The 23174-nt window shown below is 55.3% G+C and overlaps 1 long non-coding RNA gene across 1 annotated transcript; it reads left to right on the forward strand.

Annotated features, from left to right (window-relative positions):
* Window positions 1–17477: 17477 nt before the first annotated feature.
* On the forward strand, window positions 17478–22757 carry LOC134759289 (uncharacterized). Its single transcript, XR_010135395.1, has 2 exons — window positions 17478–17639; window positions 19018–22757. It is a non-coding gene; the product is annotated as an uncharacterized lncRNA (long non-coding RNA).
* Window positions 22758–23174: the final 417 nt, after the last annotated feature.

The following is a 23174-nucleotide window of genomic DNA, read 5'->3' on the forward strand; positions in this document are numbered from 1 at the left end:
TCAGTCTGGACAAATTCCCTGCAGCCAGGGGAAGCGGCCCATGCCTGCTGTCCTGGTATGCAACATTGGACCCGCATGCTGGAATTTGACCCTTTTCCTGCCTGACACCCAGCAAAATAAACCCCAGGGAAGGGATCAATGCCTGCAACCGGAATCCAGAAGAAAGAGGAGTGACAGATAAGCCCTGGGTCAGAGGCCAGTGAGGTCAGGACCTCCCAGGGACGGACACACAGCCCAAGGTTTGGGTGTGAGATTTCAGAGCCCCAGGTAATAAAAATAAAAGAGTTAAGGTGTCTAGCAGCTCAGTCCCTCACAGTGCTACCTGGGGCAAGGATGGAAATTCACCTCAGTTTGCTGTGGTTGCTATTGGCTGAATCATGTCCTCCCAAAATTCATATGTTGGAGTGTACCTCGGGATGTGGTACCTCAGGATACCTCAGTACCTCGGGATGTGGCGTTGTTTGGAGAAAGGGTCGCTAGAGAGGTAATTAAGTTAAAATGAGGCCATGAGGGTGGGCCCGAATCCAATTTAATTGACATCCTTCTAAAAAGGGGAAATTTGGACACAGAGAGAGACACAAACAGGGAGGGCGCCCTGGGAACAGGAAGGCGGCCACCTCCAAGCCAAGGAGGTCCTGGAGCAGATCCTCGTCTCAGAGCTCCAGCAGGAACCACCCCTGCCCAAACTTCATTTTGAACTTCTGGCCTCCAGAGCTGTGAGACGATACACTTCTGTGGTTTAAGCCGTGTAGCCTGTGGCACTTGGTTATAGCAGCCCCAGGAAACCCAACACAGTTGCCAAAACAGAGAGGACAGCTGGCTTGCTAACGTCACACAGCACACTGTCGAGAGCAGGGTCTTCAACTCACCACTCAGGGACCCGGTAGTCAGGGGTGAGGGGGAATGCCCTTCCAATATGGCTAGAGCCAGACTGTCTGGGCCCAATCCCCAGCTTTGTATGTATTACTTAACCTCTCTGTGCCTCAGTTTACCAAGCTATAAAATGGGCATAATGACAGCACCTGCCTGGTGATGCTCTTGGAGGGATGAAAGGAGGCAATGGTGTGGGCATCTGGACGGCACCAGGCATTGCCCTGAGAGCTAGCCATGCGGGGAATGCTCCATCCTTACGCCAGCCAGGTGTTGCCACCCCTCTCTTGCTGATGGAGACCAGGAGGGTCGGGACAGAAGGCCTTGCCCAAGGTCTCACAGCCAGGAGCCTGCCTCCACTGGTCCCTGTGTGGCCAGTGCTGTCCTGGGGGCTGCTGCTGTGCACTGGAGGGGCAGCTGCATGGAGGAGCCAGAGGAGATGGTGCCGAGGACACAGCTTGCGGCCCTGCACCTGGCTCCCAGAGGAATGGGTCTTGGAGCTGCTCTGCACAGACCCTGACCTTGAGGAGAGACAGAGGCGCTACTCCCTCCTCCACTCGCTCAGGTGAGCATTCAAAGCGTCATAGGTAACCAGGAGCACTAGTTGGCATGGTGATTTCAGAGGTGAGTCCAATGTGGACCCTGGCCCTGGGAAGGTCGCAGTTTGATGGAAGATGCCAGACTCACACATTCACTCACTCACTCATTCCCTCATGTATTCATTCTGCAAAGCTTCACTCATTACCTACCTGGGGCCAGGAATCAGTCTCAGAGCAAAGGAGAGCATGGTTGGGAGGAGACTCAGACGCTTTCCAGCATCTCTGCCCCCAGGTGTCTACACACCTGTGTACTCCCCAACTTGGAGTGTGGCAGGGCTGCGAAGAGGGTGGATGTGCTCCCGTGGTGAGGTTACTTTATATGGCAAAGGTGCCAGACTTCTGCAGGTGTAATTAAGGTCCTAACCAGCTGACCTTGAGTTAATCAAAATGGAGATGACCCTGGGTGGGCCCAAGCTAATCAGGTGAGCCCTTTCAAAATGGCCTTGAAGTCAGAGACTCTCCTGCAGGATTTGGAGATCCAGCCCCATGAGGAACAGGGGCAAGGAAATGCAATCTTCCACAACCGAGAGAGCTTGGAAGAGGGTCCCACACCTCAGAGGAGACCCCAGCTCCGGTTGGCACCTTGACTGCAGCCCCATGAGACAGAAGACCCAGCTATGCCATGTCCTGGCTCCTGACCTGCCCAAACTTTAAGACAATAGATAAATGCCATTTTAAGCTTTTCAATTGGTGACAATTTGTTACGCAGCAATAGAAAACCCACACGGAGGGTACATTTCCTGAGCCAGGCACAGATTCTGTGGTTGAGAAGCTGGGGAGTGGAGGGGGAGAGAGATGCTCCCTTTGTTCATTCACACCCATCTCACTGTTCAGCCGGCACATGGGCTGAGCTTCCCCTGTGTGCTGGGCATTGGACCCGCCCTGTGGGAGCTCAGCGTGTGGGTGGCCAGAGTCCTAAGGACCGACACGGGGGCCACTGGAGCTGGCACGAAGTGGCATGGGGAGACAGGTTTCCAGAAACACCAGGTGTGCCCTGCTTTAGCTGCAGACCCTCAGCTAGGGCTGGGACAGTCACTCTGAACTGGCTACCAGGGTGCTGGGCACGGGATAGCTGTGGCCTGGCCAACCGCCTCTGGTCCACTCAAGTGTGTGTGCCGGGCATCCATTCTCCCACCCAGGCTCCTTCCCAGGCTTTCGGCGCACCCCTCACACCATCCTAAGTCCCGGCCCCCCACCATGGGTTGGATCTGCCTGCCTGTTCCCTCAGGCGGCCCCCACGTGACTGGTCAGGTGAGTGCCCAGGGCCTTGCTATGCTGTCCCGAGACCATCCAAGGGGCCGCCCGCCCACGCCACTTGGACAGCATGCGGCCTGGAGGTACTGCCCTGGGCTCCCCCGCGTTTAAACATGACCCCTGACCCTGCCCGCTGCATGGAACACACGGAGCCCTTCAGGGAACGGGGCCACAGCCCAGGCCCTGCCGCCTCCTATGGCCCCACTACCTGCCCCGATGCCTCGTGCTGCATGGGATTCCCAGAGCTGAGGCAGCCAAGGGTCAGCCCGAGCACTGCCAGCGTCGGGGGCTGCTTGGAGCCTGACATCTTCCACCCCTCCATGCCGGGCCCTTCACACTCGGCTGCGAGCTTCCCCAGTGATGCCACGCTGATCCTGCCCACCACCTCGAATCAGGCCCACTCACTAGACCCACTTCACAGGAAAGGAAACCGAGACTCAGCTTGAAGATGCCACTTGCCCTAGGGTGCTTGGAGAGACAGAAGGAGAGGCCAGCAGCTGAACCAACGGTGACCCCAGGCCTCTGCTTACCCAAGCACCTGCTGATGGGCATTTGGGTGGTTTCCAGCTTGGGGCTGTTACAAATAAAGCCGCTGGGAACCTTTGTGTACGAGATTTGGGGAGGCTGTGCACTTTAATCTCCCTTTGGAGAATACCCAGGAGTGGAATGGCTGAGTCACACATAGATGGATATTTAGCTTTGGAAGAATCTGCAGAAGAGGTTTCCAAAGAGCTGGTACCCGTGGTGTGGGAGGGGTCCAGCGGCCCCATGTCCTCGCTGGCACTGAGTCAGTCAGTCGTTTTTATTTCAACGTCCTACTAGGCGGGTACTGGGTCACGCTCACTGGGGTTCATTGGGGACTCCAGTTACCTATGCTAGGCTACTTGATGTCCCAGAACTCACTGCTGTTCTGTTCTCCCTTGTCTTTTTTTAAAGTCTTTTTTCTCCTTGTATTCCATTTTGGAGAATTTCTATTACTGTGTTTTTAAGTTCATTATTATTATTTTTTTTACACTGTCTCATCTGCTGTTAATCCCTTGTATCGTATTGTTTATAATCTTGGTCAGTGTGGGTTTCCTTCTCATCTCCCAGCCTTTCTCACCTGGGCAGGTGCAGCGCTGGCCTCTGGCCTGGCCATCTGCCTCCACTCACACCCCCTCCACTCCGTGCTCCCCACAGTCCCATGGCTGTGTGCTTTTTTCTAGCCATGTGGAAATTCCTCTGTTGGCTCCCTTTGCATTTTGAATAAAACTCAAATTCCTCTCATGGTCTACAGGGTTTTCATAGCTTGGCCTCCACGTGCTCCTTCCTCCCGAAACCCCTCAATGCCCCACGCCCTGACCCCTGGCACACTGGGCCTCTTTTCCTCCCTAAAGCACATCCCACTGAGTCCACCCACCTCTGAGCTATGCTCATACCTCTGTTGGGAATTACATTCACATTCACACATGCACACACACTCACACACATGTATGCAGGCACAGAAACATCCATGAAACCTGCCTGCACACAGACACACTCAGACACGTGCACATGCACATCTGTGCACACACAGATACACAGGTACACTCATGCTCAAAGCACGCACACAGACATGCATGCACACATGTGTACATGGATGAGCATGCATGCACACATGTGTACATGGATGAGCATGCATGCACACATGTGTACATGGATGAACATGCATGTACACATGTGTACGTGGATGAACATGCATGTGAACATATGCAAACGTGTGTGTGCAGGCCCCACATAGCCAGCTCCTTCTCTTCCAGGAGACTCTTGACAATTTTTGTAATTGTATTATTTGCTTGTCTGATGAATCTGGATATTTTTTCTTTCCTCCCCACCAGAATCCAAACTTCTTGAGAGCAGGGCCTAGCACATAGCAGGTGCTCAACAAATGAACGAATGAATGAATTAATTAATTAATGTGCAGATGGATGGAGGGAGAGGCGGGTAAATAGGCTACACCTGTTCTGTTCAAAGGGGTATGACTTTGAACCCTGGCCTTTCTGCCCCCACACCGTGGCCACCAGCATGTCATTTAACCTCCTGGCCCCCTCCTTCTGGATGGTAGGATAACTGGATCTCACATGGTTCACGGTGGAAGGTTGAGCTGATTCCCTGTCTTTCCCACTGGGCTTCACATCCCCTGTCCTGTGGATCTTGCCCAGATGCCATCTCCTCACAGTGTCTAGCCCACCATAGCTGCCCAGCAAGGATTTTGCTGAAAGGATGGCCATCCTGGGGCTGAGGTCCCAGCAACAGCGGCCCTGCCCTTCCAGCTCTCGCTCTCCTCTCCCCAGCACCTTCTCCCTCATCACTGCAGCTTCCATTTTGCCCTCACTCTCTGCAAAACAGCTGCAAGCCTGGGTCTCTTGTGCCCAGGGCCCAGAGCCCAGAGCCCAGGGTAATGGCTGCTCCATGTGCCCTGAGAAACCAGAAGGTGGGTGGCCAGGTCTAGGATGCGGTCTGGAGGAACCCGAGCTGCTGGAGGCTGCCACGTGCTCACTGCTAGTGACTGGGAAATGTGTGTGAGCAGGGGCCCTTGCTTTATGGTAACGTGACCTCGGTGTGATGGTGGTCCCTGGAGAACTCCACTGTGCTTCTCAGCGGGCCCCCAGGAGGGACAGGGCCCTGTGCTCTCCTTCCAGAGTGAGCCTTGTCCACTTACCTTATGGTGCTAGGAACTGGCTGGAACAGGAGCTGTAGGGTCAGGAAGGGGGCTGTGGGGAGGGAGTGTGAGGCCCTGAACAGGACTGCTCTGCTCTGCTGCTCACATCCCGGTAACTCCATGCCTCCGTTTTCTCTCCTGTCAAATGGGTGGCAAAGCCACACCCTTTTGAATAGAATACCTGCCTGGTCTTCACCTGGTGTGGAACCCAGCAGGTGTAGCCCTTTCCCAGAAGAATAAAGCAAGAACAGTTTTACTCTTAGCTGATCACAGTCACCAAGTCCAAAGGCTGGGATCCACGTGCTGGGATGTCTCCCGTCACGCCCACCCAAAAGGGAGCCTCTTGTACTGCAGTGTAGAGGGGTCTTGATGCTCTCACTCTCTCTACCCATCAGTCTTTTCCACCCTCTGCCTCCCTGGGGACACAAGGCTCTGGGGCTCAGAGGGTAACCAGGGGCTCCACCCCGAGGCTGGGGGAAGCGGTTTCTCCCTGCGTGTCCCTGGAGGGGCCCTGGATCTCCACTTCTCCCTGGCAGAGTAGCTTCAACCCAAACCCTGACTCTCATGACTAGAGACGCCATTCACGTCATCTCTCTGAAGTACCATCTGTGTCACCAGGTCTCTCTCTATGGACCGGGGTGCTGATGGGGGTGAGGCTGTGGATCTGCAGAGACAGGATGCACAGGTCTGTGGATGAATTCCTGATCGTGGATATGGACAGGGAGAAGCAAGGAGATCGTAGAGGTTTCTGGATGGAGCTAGTGGAGGGGCGGCAGGGGGATATACTGAGATGGGGAAGACGGGAGTTGAGTTGCCTGGGAAAGGATTGGACACCAGCTTGGACACGATCTGCTTGACATGTCTGGGAGACCCCAAAGGGAGATGTCAAGTGGATGGCCGGATATGTGGGTCCAGAGTTTGGAGGAGAGGTCATGGCTGAAGAGACAAATTTGGAAGTCATTGGCATAAGGATATTTCAATCCATGGGAACCGATGAGGTCACCCAGGGAGAAGAAGGGTTGAAAGAGAAAAAAAACAAGGAACCCTCAAATCCCATGGGACCAGAAGCCCCAGGCGATCAGGGATCATAATGTTTCACGCATCGCTGCACTCCAACCCCAGAGGAGCGGCCCCCTCAACAGGCACCCACCAAATCCTTGCTGACTGCAGGAGCGATGATGTCTGGGGGACTCCAGGGGACCAGCAAGTGGGGCAGTAGGAAAAGCGGGCAGTGGAGAACTGGAGATGCTGGGAGAAGAGAGTACTAGGAGGACGGAGTGGCCTCCTGCAGGGGAGGGGAGCATGGGACTTAGGATGAGGGCTGGGGTGGCTGGCGGGGACAGTCTCTGATGGAACCACCTGCATAGGTTTGTGGGCTAAGGCCAGGAAGTCCTTGGGGAGGGGGGAGGGGCAGGGTATGATAACAAGGGGGAAGCAGCAGAATGAGACCTGAGACAGGGCAGATATTTGACACACTGGGAGACTGAGGCCTGGGGAGGGGACATGGCTGCCCAGGCCACACTGCCAGTGACAGTAGCTGAGACTGGTACCTGGGCAGCTGAGGCCAAAGCGCAGAGGCTCAACCTCCGCAGGACATCCGCAGAGCCGTGAGGATCTGCCGCAACTTTCAGGAGTTTTCTTTCTTTTTCTCTATTTGTGGAATTAAAATTAAATGCTCAAATCAGCTAGGGAAGCTGGAGCGCTGGTCCCAACCCCGACAGGACCCACGCCTCCCCATGCCCGGCCTCACCCTGGCCCAGGCAGGCCACTCTGGATTTCCAGGGCCCGACCCTTCCCTGCTCTGGCTGGTTCCGACTTCCAGGCCCCAGGCCCTGGGGAGGGAGGGCTCCGGACTGAATTCCTAAGGCCGGATGGTGCGGGGTGGGAAGACCCACCTCCTGGGAGGTCGCTGGTTCATGAATTCGAAGGATCCTCCTTTGAATTTTCGAGAGGTGACACCTGAGACCTGCGAGAAAAAGAGCAAAGCTGCCGCTGCCTGGGAAACCCAAGGCCAGACAAAGGCAAAGGCAGGAGGCTGGTCAGGGCCCAGGAGTGGGGCGAAGCTGGGGGGCTTCAGGAAGAGTGGGCAGGCCAGGCCCATGTGCTCTCAGCTATCCTGGAGGCCCAAACTCATGGGCCCCCGGGGCCCAAATGCACCCTTCACAGTACTCCCTAGAGAAAGGGGCAGGAAGGAAGGGGCAGGCCCTACTCCAAAAGTTGGGACCTAGAGCCTACTTGTTCCCTCCAGGTTCAGTGCAGGGCTCCCAGCATTGAACTGAGGAGGGGACCACACCTCATCCAGGGGAACAGATGAGGTCACCCAGGGAGAAGAAGGGTAGAGAGAAAAGAGAAGAAACCAAGGAACCCCCCAAATCCCAAGGACCGTTGCTGGGAGCCCCACATTGAACTTGCTGGTGCCATACAAGTAGGCCATAGAAGTAGGTGCCTTCTTCTATGTACTAGTATGGTACAAGTAGGTGCCATAGAAGACCAGAGACCTACCCAGGCAGGGGTCTGCATCCTGTGACCACGCCCTTGCCTGGGACCTCAAGGGGGATGTGGGCATCGGACTGCCCCAGGCACTTAGACTGCTGCTGTGTGACCATGGGAGGCTCATAGCCCTCTCTGAGCCTGGGCATCCAGGAGCAAAGTCCCTTGGAGTGAGTGCTCAGCACCTAGCGAGGACACACTTCCTTAAAGAGTTGCCCATATCCTTACCCTGGGCCAGATGTTAGGAATTTGAGCTGCCGGCACAGGTCAGGGGCCAGCTCGGGGCAGGCACGGGGTGGGAGGGTCCACCCAGGAGCAAACTGCATTCTTGTAGGTTTTTTTTTTTTTTTTTAACGGTCTGCCCTCTTGTCCTTCCCCTTTCGTGTTTGTCCCTTTCTTCTTCTGCCACCCTCTTATGAGGCTTTTGGGATCTTCAAATTAGTTGAATGCTGGGACAATGGGTTTGGAAACACACAAGTCAACCCTAATTTGATCCTCCACATTTGGAGGAAGAGACAAGTCTTTTGTCCCCCCCGGGGCAGTGCCTCCGCCACCGCAGTGACGTTTCAGAAGTCTTCCAACAGCTCAGATTCTCTGGCAGTCCCTCTTTGCATAATCCACCGGAATCTGCCAGACAAAAGCCACTTGGGAGTGAATTTGGGATATAGGCAACATGGAGGAAGGTGTTCTGTTGAGACAGATGTTCTCAGGATATCCACAGCCTCAGATCACACCGAGAAGAGGAGGAGCTCGTGTTTGGGCTCTGAACCCAAACCAGCAGCGACTTGAACCAGAACGTGGGGCTGGGATTCTCCCAGGTGTGGGCTTGTGTGGGCTTCTGGGCAGCCCCATCTCAACAGAGTGTTGGGAAACCGAACTAGGTCCGTCTTGCCTGTGGGATGGTAGGGGTGCCTCTGCTCCGGCAAGGTGTGGCGGCCACTGACCACTTGGCCCGGAGTTCTGGCTGCCCATGGTGCAGAGTGTCCAAGCATGACCCAAGGGGTCTTCCCAGCCTGGGGCCACTGACGGGCAGGTGACACAGATACCTTGCCTGGCTTGGTGCACCTACAAATTGTATCCTGGATTTGTTAGCCATTCAGCAACGGTCTGCTAAATGATGAGTACAAGCCAGCACCCTAGGAATTGCAGGTGTAACAGCAAATGGGATAAAGACGCCGCCCTAACAGGGCTCACTGTGGAAGAGATGGGAAATCCAGACCCACAGCTAAGGGCAGGGCCAGAGGGTGCTGAGTGCTGGACGAAATGAGACGAGGGAAGTGGGTGTGGACTGAACTGCAACCCCCCTCCAACAAGATGTTTATGTTGAAGTCTTAACCCCCAGGACCCCGGAACATTTCCTGATTTGGAGATAGGGCCTTTACAGTGGTCACCAAGTTCTGAGGAGGCCATTAGGGTGGGCCCTAATCCAATATGACCGCAGTCCTACTAAAAGAGGAAGTTCAGGCACAGAGTCCGCATGGGAGGGAAGCTGATGTGGAGAGGCATGGGCCACCTGCAAGCCAAGGAGAGAAACCTGGGCCAATTCCTTCCCTGCAGCCTCAGAAGAAGCCTGCCCTGCTGACACCTTGATCTTGGACTTTCATTTCTATCAGTTAAGCTGCCTGGTCTGCAGATCTTTTGGCCTAGTGTATGGGGCTTGTACTCCACACGTCTCCCAGGGCTCTGCAGGCCAGCACCGGGGACCCCACCCATGTTATGCTCCACTTTCCAGGGAGGGAAACTGAGGCTCACAGAGGTGAAGTCACCCTGACAAGCCCCACAGACCATGGCCCAGGCTTGCTAGACTCTAGGGACAGAGCCCTTCTTCCCCTCAATGAGGCCACTGACCTCGCCAGGTGAACGGTGTTGGTGCAGCAGAGCATGAGCCGGCTCACGTGCCTGGCCCACTGGCCAGACCACAGCATGGCTCTCGCTGCCCCGTCCCTGGCTGCATTGCTCACAGCCGACAGGGGCAGACAGGTGTAGACACAGCCGCCCAGCCCTGCAGCCCGGCATCCCAGGAATGTGGTCAGCCACCCACACCACTGCCCCCACCCCAGCCAGGCGTGCTGTGTCAGCCCTGGGCCCTCCTGCCCTTCCCTCCAAGCCCCTCAGGTCGCCCAACTCCCAGGGCAGCTGCATTCACTGTTCATCCCCCAGGGGAAGAAAGGCCAGGACCAGGGGCTGGCCCTGGGCCTGCACCAACCAGGGGTCCTGCTCTAAGGGCCTGACAGCTGCTGCTTTGCCCTTAGCGGAAAGGAGACTTTTAGAGAGACAGGAGGAAAGAGAGAGCAAGAGAGAGTGAGAGAGAGGGACTGAGAGAGAGAGACAGAGACAGGGAGAGAGGGAGAGAGAGAGAGAGACAGAGAGAAAGGGAGAGAGAGACAGAGAGGCAGAGACAGAGAACACTCCAACCCAAATATCCTGTTCCAGTTTAGAGCACAGCTTGGAGGTGTCCCCCTGCTAGGGGAGGGGTTCCAGACTCCAATGTGTCTCTTTAGTGAAGAACGCCCTGAAAGCCCTCTAGAGAATTGTGGGTGCTTCTCCCACCCACCCCATCTTGTTGGGAGCCTTGCTGATTGAATACCTGGCTCCCCTGAATAAGTCTCGGGACACTGCAAGGCAGAGGGCGGGCACAAGTGCCGGCACCAGGTTTCACCGCCACAGTGACCCTCAGAGTGGGTCTGGGGGTCAGAAAGGTCACGCCCTTCCTTTGAAGACAAGGGGCCAACGGGGGTGGGGAGGGGTCTTCCCTCTGAACACCTCCTCCTCCCCTCTCTTGCTGCACTGGGGCCCCAGTGGCTGCCTTTCCTCATACAAACCAGGTTGTACAGCCTGATCCACTAGGGAGACCCTGGCGTGGGGGCGGGCGAGTCCTGACTGCAGGGGAGACGTGCAAGCGAGGAAGGGTGGTCCTGAGGAAGGGTGGTCCGCAGGGAGACTTCAGCCTCCAGAGACAGGTGGCCGCAGCTCCCCTAAGTCGCATCCCATCCCCTAGTCCAAAGTGCAGTGTCTGGTCACAGTGAGGCCCCAAAAAGGCTGGGCCTGTGTGGACACACTTCTCGCTTATTGCTTCCACTAACCCCACAAAGAAGACAGCTCCATTTCACAGATGAGGAACCTGAGTCGTGAGAGGTTAAAAGACTAGGGTGAGGGCATGGGATTGCAGTGGGCAAAGCCAGGCTCCTTCCACGGTGCACCCTGGCACTCACTCAGAGGAGGCTCTGAATACAAAACCAGGATTGCACTGAGATAGCCCTGCTGTTTCCGCGTGGACGTGGAATGAAGTCAGCCCTGGCGATGCCAGAGAGAGACAGGCGGAGAGACGATCCGAGCCTCCCGGCTCCTAGTGGCTCAGGTGTGGCCCGGTGTGAAAACCTCAACCGTCCCAGAATTGAGGTGCTGAAGGCTCCTCTTGTTCCCTGATCAGCCAGACATTGGCTCCGGGACCAAGGCAGGGCCCACGTAGGGTCTGGTTGGTGGGGTGGGCCTGCCCACGGCCCTGACAGCCCCCGTTGTCCTAGGCAGGGAGTGCGGGACAGGTATTCAGGGCCTGGAGAGGTATTCCCAGGACAGGCGGGCTGTGGGGTGTGTGGGCGCTCCCGGGAGGTCCTGGCAGCCGCCGAGTGCAGACCAGGCCTGCAGACAAAGGAGAGAGTACAGACGCAGTCAGCCCCCAGACCCACCGCCAGCGACCGGGTGCACTGGGCCCTGCATCTAAGGAAGCCCCTTACCCCTTGGGTTTGCCTCTTTTCTTTGGAAACACAGCAAGACAGACCAGCCTGATTTCCTGCTGCACTCTGTACAGACGTCCCCACACGCCCCCAGGGTCCTCCCAGGGACCACCCCAAGGCTCCATCTCCCTCTCCACCCCTTGCAAGACACACATTTACACCCCCTCCCAGGACGACCTCTGCATCCCTGAACCTAGTGGGAATCCATTAGCCCACCTTTGTCCTGCAGGGAACTCTCTCACTCCCAGCCCTAGAGCCCCTGCTGGCTCCTGCTGTCTGCAGAACAAAGCCCTGAGACCTCCCACACCTGGCCCTCCCAGCCTCATCCTGAGGCACTCAGCCCTCCATCCCCAAGGCCTCCAGCACACTTGTCATCTTTCCCCTGGAGGCCCCACACCCTGCCAAGGTCCTGCACCTCCCTGCGTCTGAGCTTCCTACGTGGACTCCCCTTTCTCCCAGCAATGACTCCCCTTAAGACCCAAATTAGCACCCCCTCCTCCAGGAAGTCTTCCAGTTGTCCTGGTGGTGCCTTCTGCCTGTCCCTCCTACTTAGAGCCCTGGAGTGGCTGAATGCTGCACCCATTTGCCCCTGCAACACCAAACAGTACGGCCAGGGAAACCCGTGAGTGTGACCTTATTTGCAAAAGGAATCGTTGCGCATGCAGGGAAGGCAAAAGATCTTGAGATGAGATCATCCTGGACTAGGGTGGGCCCTAAATCCAATAACAAGTGTCTTATAAGAAGAAGGAAGGACAAAGAGAGACCGGGGAGAGGGTCTGCTGCGTCAAGCTGGCTTTGAGGCCAAGCAAGGAGCCAATGACCTTGGGTGGACCTTGGCCACACCTTGGCTGTTGACCCCAGCCCAGGCCTACTGCTCCCACCTCTTGCTTTCCTCAGAGAGGCCCATGAAGAGCAAGGCCACATGATGATGGAGGCAGAGGGTGAAGTGATGAGGCCACAAACCAGGGAACGCGAAGGGCGGCTGAAGCCACCAGAAGAGCCAGGAGAGGAACCAGGGATGGGTTCTTTGCCTTACAGCCCTCAGAGATGCCAACCCCGCTGACACCTGTATCTCCACTCCTAGCCTCCAGAACTGTGCAAGAGTACGTTTCTGCCTCTTTCTGTAGGAAACCACCCAGGGTGTGGTGATTTGTATGGCAGCCCCCGACACTCTGGCAAGCTCTATCCCAGCGTCCCCTCCTCCCATCAGCTATGACCTCATGTTCCTCTCCTGGACTCTGTTGGATTCATGGCAAGAATATCTCAATAAACGCATGTTAAAGGAATGATCTGTCAGGGGTGCTTCACCACCTCATGCTTCCACCTGAAGACTCAGCTCCTCCCAAGGGCTTATCTGGATGGTTCATCCAACTTCTTGCAAGCATAATAAGAGCAGGAAGCCAGGTGCGTAAGAATGATGTACTGATCAGGATTCCGGTTAGGCTATTATAGCAAAGACTGCAAAATACAGTAGCAGAAGCCTGGCTGTTGATTTCTTTTTCCCACAGGAGCCCACATAGTCAATCCAGGACAAATATGGCAGCATGGGCTGGGCATGGTGGCTCACGCCTGTAATCCCGGCACTTTGGGCGGCTGACGCAGGTGAATCACCTGAGGTCAGGAGTTCCAGGCCAGGCTGCCAACATGGTGAAACCTTATCTCTACTAAAAATACAAAAAATTAGCCGAGCGTGGGGGCAGGCACCTGTAATCCCAGCTACTTGGGAGGCTGAGGCAGGAGAATCGCTTGAACCTGGGAGGCGGAGGTTGCAGTGAGCCGAGTTCGCGCCATTGCACTCTAGCCTGGGCAACAAGAGCGAAACTCCATCTCCAAAACAACAACGACAAAAACCAAACAAACAAAAAACAAATATGGCAGCATGATACTGGTCACCCAGGCTCTGTCACACCTGAGGGTTGCCCTGTCTACGAGGGCCAAATTGACTCATGCCTCATTTATACCCCAGCCTGTGGAAGGCGGAGAAGAAGGGAAAAGCTCATTGGTCAGAGGCAGGATGTGGCCACTGCACATGATTCCTTCACTCACAGATCTATCATGTTGCCCAGCACCATGGAGGATGGCTCACAGTCCATTCAGCCAGGGTATGGCATGGCCGGACCTAGCCACAAGAAGGCTGGGAAATGAAGCTTTCGCCAGGCACCCGCCACCCAGCTCAATCTGCTCTCTGTAGAGCAGTTCTCAAAGTGTGGTTTCAGGAGGTCTGAGAGGTTGCAGTTAATTTCATGAAGACACTGAGGCATGAATTGTCTTTTTTCCTTTCATTCTCTCATGACTGTGCAGTGGAGTTTCCCAGAGGCCATAGGACCCATGATGACACTGTCACTCTGAGAGCTAACAGAATGTATGCTTGCAGAATCATGCATTTTACAAATTTCTATGTTTTCATTTCTAACTCAGTAAATATCAGTAGATAAAACCCATATCAACAAAATCTCTCTGGGGTCCTCAATAACTTTTAAGAGGCAAATGGGTCCCAAGACCAGAAATTTTACAAACTGCTGAACTAGAAGGTTAAAAACAGATACTGGGCATTAGGCTGACAGAAATAGATGCTACAGGCCGGGCAAGGTGGCTCATGCCTGTAATCCCAGAACTCCAAGAGGCCGAGGTGGGTGGATCAACTGAGGTCAGGAGTTTGAGACCAGCCTGGCCAACATGTTGAAACCCCGTCTCTACTAAAAATACAAAAATTAGCTGGGTGTGGTGGCGCATGACTGTAATCCCAGCTACTCAGGAGGCTGAGGTAGGAGAATCGCTTGAACCCAGGAGGTGGAGGTTGCAGTGAATGGAGATCACACCACTGCACTCCAGCCTGGGCGACAGAGTGAGACTCCATCTCAAGGCAGGCGGATCACCTGAGGTTAGGAGTTTGAGACCAGCCTGACCAACATGGATAAAACCCGTCTCTACTAAAAATACAAAATTAGCCAGATGTGATGGCGCAAGCCTGTAATCCCAGCTACTTGGGAGGCTGAGGCAGGAGAATCACTTGAGCCTGGGAAGCGGAGGTTGCGATGAGCTGAGATCACACCACTGCACTCCAGCCTGGGTAACAAGAGCGAAACTCCATCTCAAAAAAAGAAAAAAAAAATAGATGCTACAACTGGAAATCTACATGAATTTGTCTGGCCGCCCCCTGCTGCATACTCATGGCCTCACGAATCCACCTGGGAGACCAGAGTCTGGCTCATAGAAATTTGGGAGCAGGTACATTTCTCACCAGTTCTGATCCTAGCCACTGCAGCAATGAGTCAGTGCCTGCCCCAGTGTTTAGTGATCTGCCCGCATTTTTTTGCTGAAGCCTCCTCACACCAGTCCCTGTGAGCGTGCAGCACCTGGGTGTGCCCTTCCCCTATGGCATCAGGCAGAGATAGGGTCCAGTCCTGGTCTCGCCACTCCCAAATTGTGGGACCCTTCGCAGATTACTCTGAACCTCAGTTTTCTCATCTTTAAAATGGGGCTTTTCAAGGGGTCACAGGAAGCTGTTTGCACAGTTCTAATTTGGAAGTTCCATAAAAAGTCACCCCAGCCATGCTCAGGGTAGGTGTGTTGGCAGAGAAGTCCCTGCCGGGGAAGAGTCAAGCTTCTGAAACACTCCGGAATCTCACTCTGCATCTCACCAGCCTTCCATGACTCCCCAGGGCTTGGGACACCTCTTCACTTTGGCATTCGAGGCCTTCCTCATCCTGGCCTCAACCCACCTTGCAAAAGCACTTTCTAGACAGCTTTGAATTCTGGCTTCTGCTGAGTCTAATTTTCCCGAGTAGGGGGTCTTCCCCTGAAGAGCAGGCCCATTCTGTCAGCCACACAATCACTTCATCTGGGGAGGTGAGGCCGGAAGCTGGCCCATTAACCACGCTCTCCCCAATGAGCATTTGTAAACACATGCCTTCTTTATAACATCAGCAAACAGAACATGTTTTCCTACTTAACAGGAAATGCAGCGGAATGGCTGGGTTCCCCGACAGGGGCCCCAGCCGTTTCATGCACGTGGCATATGAAGCTAGGACAAGGCCAGTGACCAAGAGGGGTGGCCAAGGCCCTCTGGTTTGCAGGAGAAGCTCCCAGCAGTTTGCACGTGTCCGCCCCCCCCCCCCCCCCCCCCAGCACTGGCCAGGAAGGGGCCCCACCTCCTCCCACGGCCGTGTCTTTGTCCCCAGCAGGGCTGCCTGCTTACACGGGAAGGCTGCCGTTCTTTCCCTGGAACTGGAATCAGCCCAGGCTATAGGCAAAGAAATTCATTTCTAACTATGCAAGCCCTTTCACTGTCACAAGACCTTGAATGTCAACCTTGGAAGCCCAAGGGCTATTGTCAGGAGCTCCAGCCAAGCCTCAGATTGACACAATTGCACCAGAACCCTGAACAGTCTGGGGGAAAAAAAAAATCCCCTGCTCCTCCTCCCTCGGGGGAGGGGGCCCCCGCAAGGTAGGCGGTGGCTGCAGGCAGCTGAGGCTGCGCCATTCATGGCTGCAGGACCGAGGCCCCACGCGGAGCGGAGACCAGGCGGCCACAGCCGCTGATTGGGCGTCGCGGCCGGGGGCTCAGCCAATCGGCTGTCTGGGAAGCGGGGCCATTCATGAAAGCGCAGCGGAGAGGAAGCGCGGGGGCGGGGAGCCTGGGTTATCACCGCGCCTCGCCAGCCCCATCACGGCCGCCGTGCCTTCTGCCGGGCCATGCTGCGGCTCGAGAGGCGCTGGCTCCTCGCAGGGAAGACCCCGGCCAGAGGCTGCGGAAGAGGCCAGGCTTTCTGGAAGCGCCTCCCAGGCAGGGCCTGGCAGCCAAACGCCGCTTGCTTCGGTCAACTGTGGCCATGAAGTCATTTTTTTCCCCTGCTGATTGAAATCATCTGTTTTCAGTTCCCTGACAAATTCATTGAGTTCCCTCTGAGGCTGGGGCCCCTCGGCTGCTGAGTCTCAGTCTGTAGCTGCGGTCCAGACCCACACAATTTCATCTTCTTGGATTTACATGGTCTCCGGTTTCCAGAGCCCCAGTGAAAGACACATTTGTGTGGGAGATGTGGGGTTGGGTTTAGCAGCCCTGGTCCTGGGGAGAATGCTTCTAAGATGGCTATCTGCTGGGCTCTGGGCCCCAAACCCTGGCCCTCGGGTCTGTAAAGTTCCTGGGGCCCCAGATGACGGCATGGCCAAGAACCGCGCAGAATCCTCCACATCAGCTCTCTGAAAAGGGAAATGGCCCAGTGGAATGCTGGCCTCTCCCTGCAGGATGAGCACTCATTTCCTCTTGGGATCTAGCAAGTAGCTTAAAAATACACTCATGCAAAGGGCCCACATAGAGTTATACTTGTGGGGAGGGGAGGGGTCTGCTTTTGCACATACCTCAGGGAGGTGTGGGGTGGCAGCCTGCTGACAAGGGCTCCGACCCCACCGCCTTGCCTGTGTCCTCCTCTGTAAAATGGGCGTAGGAGCACCTAGCCCTTGGTCATGCACGCGCCCAGGAAAATCACAAACTCAGGGGCCCAGCACAGTGCCTGATACGAGGCGAGAATTTAGTCACCGACGTCGGTTGTTGGTGGTGACGTGAGCAGTGACATAGAGGACAAAAGCGATGCTCAATTCCATTTCCGGGCGCGACACAGCTCCGGCAGGGGGCGCTGGGCTCTGGAGCCCTGGGGACCCCTGCTTGTCACACCACCGTCACCCCCAGCCACATACCTGAGCCACTGGGAGCATGAGCACCAGGGAACTTTTTCTCAATGGAAAGATTTCTTCACAGCAAGTGTTTCGCAAGCCTCTCTGAGGCTGTCAGTAATGAGTCCTTACTTCTTGACTTCCAAGTGTGTTACATAAGCCTAAGAGGTTGGTCAAAACACACACGCACACACACACACACACACACACACACACACACAAATGTGGCTGGAGAGAGTGGACGGGCAGGCTCTGCAGCTGTTCAAACTTTCTCGGCCACCTTCCCAGGCCATGAGGACTCCCCACTCATGGGCCTGTCGGAACCGTGCTGGGGAATGTGAGGTATGAGATCCGGGAGAGGAGAGCCCAGTAAGCCAGGGCTGCAGGGGAGACGGAGGGCGGGGCCCGGACACGGGCTTTTCCCAGCGGCCAGCACCCCTCCCGCAGGACCTCGGGTTCCACCCCAGCAGCCTCTGTTTGGTGGGGGGCAGAGAAGGGTGCCCCTGCCTGTGGGCCCCTCACGTTGGCTCTGCAGCACCCACGCAGGAAGAGGGTGCACACAGAGGGACGGGGACACCAAGGCCTGGGGTTGGACAAAATTGTTGCCTGCCACAGCTGGTCCCTCCACAGGCCACGTAAGCCAGGGAGTTGGGGGCTGCCCGGCACAAATAGAGGAAGCAGACAGAGGAGCTGGGCGGCCTGGGGCAGCCGGATCCTACCACTCCTCATTTCTGCTCTGGGCTGGACCGGCTTCCCTTTTCGTCTGTTGTTTTAAACGGTTGGTGTTGGGATAGAAAGGCCCATGGGTCTCCTTCTGCCTCTGCGTCCTCGCTTCCACAATGCAGACAAAACTTAAAAGTTCTCAGGGGCTTCTCATTTTAGCGTGGGTGGCAGAGGCCTGGAGAAGCCCGAGGTCACTTCAGACCGGCCACCTCCTTGGACCTTCCCTTCCTGACATATAAAATGATGACTGTAATGGAGGCTCTGCACTCAGCCCCTGGAAACAGGCCAGAAGCGCTTTGCTACAGTACTAATATAGCACGCGTTTTGCTCATGAGACGGCACTCAGAAGTTCTCGGCATGATTAGAAAGTGTATCGGTCAGAATGCGCTAGGCCATGCTATGGCAACAAACAGGCTCCCGGATCTCAATGGCTGCCAGCAGGATCAGCAAATGGTTTCTGTAAAGGGTGACATGTACTTTTGTTGTTGCTACTGTTTTTGGAGACACAGTCTCACTCTGTTGCCCAGGCTGGAGTGCAGTGGCGCGATCTCGGTTCACTGCAACATCCACCTCCCAGGTTCAAGCAATTCTCCTGCCTCAGCCTCCCAAGTAGCTGGGATTACAGGTGCCCACCACCATATCCAGCTAATTTTTGTATTTTTAGTAGAGACAGGGTTTTGCCACGTTGGCCAGGCTGGTCTCCAACTCCTGACCTCAAGTGATCCACCCGCCTCAGCCTCCCAAAGTGCTGACATTACAGTTGTGAGCCACCATGCCCAGCTACTTTTAATATATATTTTAGGCTTTGCAGGCCATTCAGTCTCTGTCGCAACTCCTCAACTCTGCTATTGTAACACGAAAGCGTGGCAGACAGCACACCAATGAGTGGGCTGCATTCCTATAAAATGATATTGAGAAATTGCCCACAGGCTGGCATCTGCTGACCGCCAGCTTCAGATAACCAACGTTTGTCTTCTTCTTGTGCCACACATGCAAGGAGTGAGGGCCCGCTCCAGACATGCTCCAGGGACCCAGGCTGATGGAGGATCGAGTCCCATCCAGACCTCCATCATCATGGAGGCCAGATGCACGTGCTGGTTCTTAAAACTTCTGCTCACAAGTGACTGAGACCTCTTCCACTCACATTTCACTGGTCAATCAAGTCATGCCACCACACCTGATTTCAACGGGGATGAGAAGAACAATTCTATTTGCTCAGAAAGCAGAGATCTGGAAATATTCGTAAACAGTCTTTAGTCTTCAACCATCCAAGCTAGAAGACCTGGTTTCTGGGACCCTCCTTTGCCACCAACTAACTTTGTGTCCCCCTGGCAGGCCTCCACCCTTCTCTGGCCTGTAGATCCCCACTTGCAAAAAGGTGTGGAGCATGTTCCCCAGGTTTTTCTGGGCCTGACAACAGCACCACTATCATGGCCTCTGCTTTTCCTAGTGGGGGACAATGAATTTATCTCCACTGCTCTTCCGTGGAGCAAGGACAGGATGACATTCAGGCCAGAGCACGACTCAGCCTTTGGGGAGTCTCCCAAATACCCCAAGTTTTGAACCTCCACGTTCTTTTTTTTTTCTGAGATGGAGTCTCACTCTGTCACCCAGGCTAGAGTGCAGTGGCGTGATCTCGGCTTACTGCACCTCCGCCTCACAGATTCAACAATTCTCCTGTCTCAGCCTCCCTACTAGCTGGGATTACAGGTGTGCACCACCACGCTCAGCTAATTTTTGTATTTTTAGTAAAGACAGGGTTTCACCATATTAGCCAGGCTGGTCTCGAACTCCTGACCTTAGGTGATCCAACCACCTCGGCCTCCCAAAGTGTTGGGATTACAGGTGTGAGCCACGATGCCTGGCCTGAAGCTCCACATTCAACTGTTACTCTGGGAATGGTGTGTGGGCACAGCTGCTGCTCCTGCCAGCCAGGCATGAGTTTCCAAAGGTGGACCCAGGCTTGGTTCTGGTTGGGGCTGGGTGGAACTCCCGGGAGGGGAGGAGAGAAGGGAAGTTGGTTAATGATGAGGGATAAAGTTGGCAGGAGAAAATGGGCTGATGGTATGGCTCATCCAGCTACTTGTCCAGGCCCCGTCAGACCATCAGGAGGGGGTCAACGAGGGAGTTCCAGTGGCCTTGGAGTCCTGTCCTCCTTGCTGTTCTTGGAATTGCTTGGATATTTCACAGCCTCAGGGCCTTTGCAGGGTCTGTGGCTTCCCTGAGGTGTCCACGTGCCCTTCTCCCTCGCCTTCAAATCTCAATCAACTGTCAAGGCCTTCCCCAACCGCTCTCTCTAAAACAGCAATCCCTCCCCTCAGCTCTGGGGGCTCCCTGTGTCCCCACTGCCTGGGATTGTCCCCACAGCTGTGATCTTCTAAATGACTTTGGAGTTTTATTCATTTTGACTATGAGGTTTCCACTCTCCAGAAGGTGAGCTGCGTCAGGACAGGAGCTTTCGCCTATTTTGTTCTCTGCATCACCCCTGCACCTAGATGAGAGCCTGGTGGGTAGTAGGTCCTCTGTGCATGGTTGCCAATTGAATGAATTTATATCGCTGAGGCCAGGGAGCCACAAGCTACCTCTGAGTCAGCTGTTAAGGAGGAAATATAAACAAACTCCAGGCCCAGCCATGCCAGCCATGCCAGCCGTGCCTGACAAGCACTGTGGCTACACAGAGCCTGCTCAGGTGTGCAAAGGCTCACACGACAGCGCAAAGCCTCCTTGCAGCTCACCTGGCCATCTGGGGCACAGCAACACTCAGGCAACAGAAGGCACCTCAGCTGATGGCTGAATGCAGTGGCTCATGCCTGTAATCCCAGCACTTTCGGAGGCAGGAGGATCACTTGAGACCAGGAGTTTAAGACCAGCCTGGGCAACATAATGAGACCCCCACCATCTCTATTATTTTTAAAAATAGAAGGCACCCCAGTTTAGGTCTAGAGAGGCTCCCCCTCCTTAGCCTCCCACGGAGCATCATCTGCAGTTTTGCAAAACCGTCCTGTGTTCTCTGTGCCCTGTGGAAATGGCCAAACAGCTCCTCAGTGCCCCAAGAGATAGAATCATGAAAAAAGCAGCTCGTAGTTCAAAATGGAAGAACATGATAAAAGCAAGGCCCCTCCATGGGTGTGAAGAGATTTCTCTTTTACAGAGGAAATTTGGGTGGGGGAGGCAGGACTTCTGCTGGATCCACAGAGGATCTTCCATTAGCAAAAGGACAATCATTGTGAGTGAAAAGTGAAAATTCTAAACTTAGAACCAGAAGGTGGGGAAGTGAAGAAAGTTCTTCCTTATCTTCCCCCAACCCTTGTGGTTTTCATCCCCATCTCAGCCCATGTCTTTTGCCCCTGACTTCCCAGGTGTGGGAGTAGACTGAAGATGTGGAATGTGTGGGAGGCTAGAGAGTAGGGAGAATGTGGGTCTGCGTCTTTTTTGGAAGGATTGCAGCCAAAAATGCAACGTTATACAGCAGCCAGCATGCACTCAGGTGTGGGGGCCAATGCCGGCCACACATTTCCAGAAGGTTCTGTTGGGCCCCTAGGGGACCAGGCAGCATGGGGACTGCAGCGGAGCCCGGGAGGACAGGGGCTGGGCAAGCTCTGTTACCCATTTGTTGGGCTCTGAGAGGCTTGGGCCACACCTCTGAGCCCCGTGTCACTATAGACATTGAGAAGTGGACTCTCGCTAGCCCAAACTCAGCTTTGTGGCTCTTGGAAAGGACAGGGCCTGTCACATGATACTCCTGGCCCAGCACAAAGCTCCCAATACAATGGACCATGCTGTGTATCCACAAGTGGCAGCGAAGGCAGTGCGCTGAAGTCTGGGCAAATGCATGGCCGATCCCAGGTTATTACCATATTGGATCGTGTGGTCTCTGCTCCAGGCTGGCTCGGTTCAGGGTTGGATGAATTTCTGCATCCCCCCAACCCCGGCCCAACTACCCCCAACCCTGCATGCTAATGGAAGCGGAATTAGGCAGAATTCTGCACGCCTCCAAGTCAGGCGTTTCCGACGACTGTTCCTGTGGGAGTCAGAGGGCAGGATGGGATGGGGTCAGCTGAGCCCTACATCTGAAGCCTTGCCTCTAAAAATAGCCCTTTCTTCCTGTGTCCAGGGCTCTGCCACGGGCCCTGCAGGAAAACGTCTGTTTCCAAGGCGGACGGAGCATCTGGAAGCTCCGAGCAGCCACGCGCTTATGCTCAGGCCTCAGCCAAGTGTCACCGGGGCCCTGGGGGCACCATCTGGCCTTCACTTCCTCGAGGCTCCTGTCCCCTTCACTGAATAAATCCTGCATGTTTGGAGCCTGAGTTACAGCAGATCCAGCGGGTGTGTTGGGTGCAGCAGGTGTGCATCCCAGGGGGCGCTGAGGCGAACCTACCAGAACCTTCTCTTCCTGCTGCCCTGGGAGGCTGTGTCTGCCCAAGCCAGCCACGGGGCCGGGTCCACTGCCTGGGGATGGCTGTCCCCTGAGCTGCTGCTGTGTCCCCACCACGGAGGCTCGTCCAGCTGCCCGGGCATGAGTCATGGGCCAGCCCTGGGCGCTGCTGCGGATTCAGAAGCTCGAGCCGTTTCCTGCAGATAAGCGACAAGCGCCAGGGAAACCTGGCGGGGGTGGCCGCCCTGTGAGATAGCGCTTCCTTCAAAGCCCCCCAAGCACTAATTAGCCATTCCAAGCATAGTTTCAACAGCATTTAGGGATTTCCTCATCAAAATAAACTTCCTCCCATATTATCTTCATTTTTGGCATCTGATGGGATCCTTTTTTGTCTTATTTATTTATTTTCTTTCTCTCCAAGATTCAGGGCGGACACACTTAGTCCTGCTGCAGTCAGATGGGCAGGTGAGGACACTGGGACACTGGCAGCTGGCCCATCCACCTCTTGTCCATGGAAAGTGGCAAGTCCCCACCCCATCTCTGCTCTCAGAGCAGCTTCGGAGGGGCCTGGTTCTGTGGCGAGGACCAGGACGGGTGGTCCACAGTGGCCTGCCCCACCTCTCCTTAGCTCACCAGACCCAGGGGCCGGCTTGCCCTGCAGGCGATTTCAAGCCTCGGGGCCTCCAGGGTCAGCCTCCGCTGGAATGGTTGAGATGCCATCAAGGCAAATTAGTGCTGGGGGCTCCCCCAGCCCCATGGGCCTCCTGACATGCTGGGAG

The sequence above is a fragment of the Gorilla gorilla genome, chromosome 9, assembly GCF_029281585.2.
Source record: "Gorilla gorilla gorilla isolate KB3781 chromosome 9, NHGRI_mGorGor1-v2.1_pri, whole genome shotgun sequence".
Classification (NCBI taxonomy): Eukaryota; Metazoa; Chordata; class Mammalia; order Primates; family Hominidae; genus Gorilla; species Gorilla gorilla.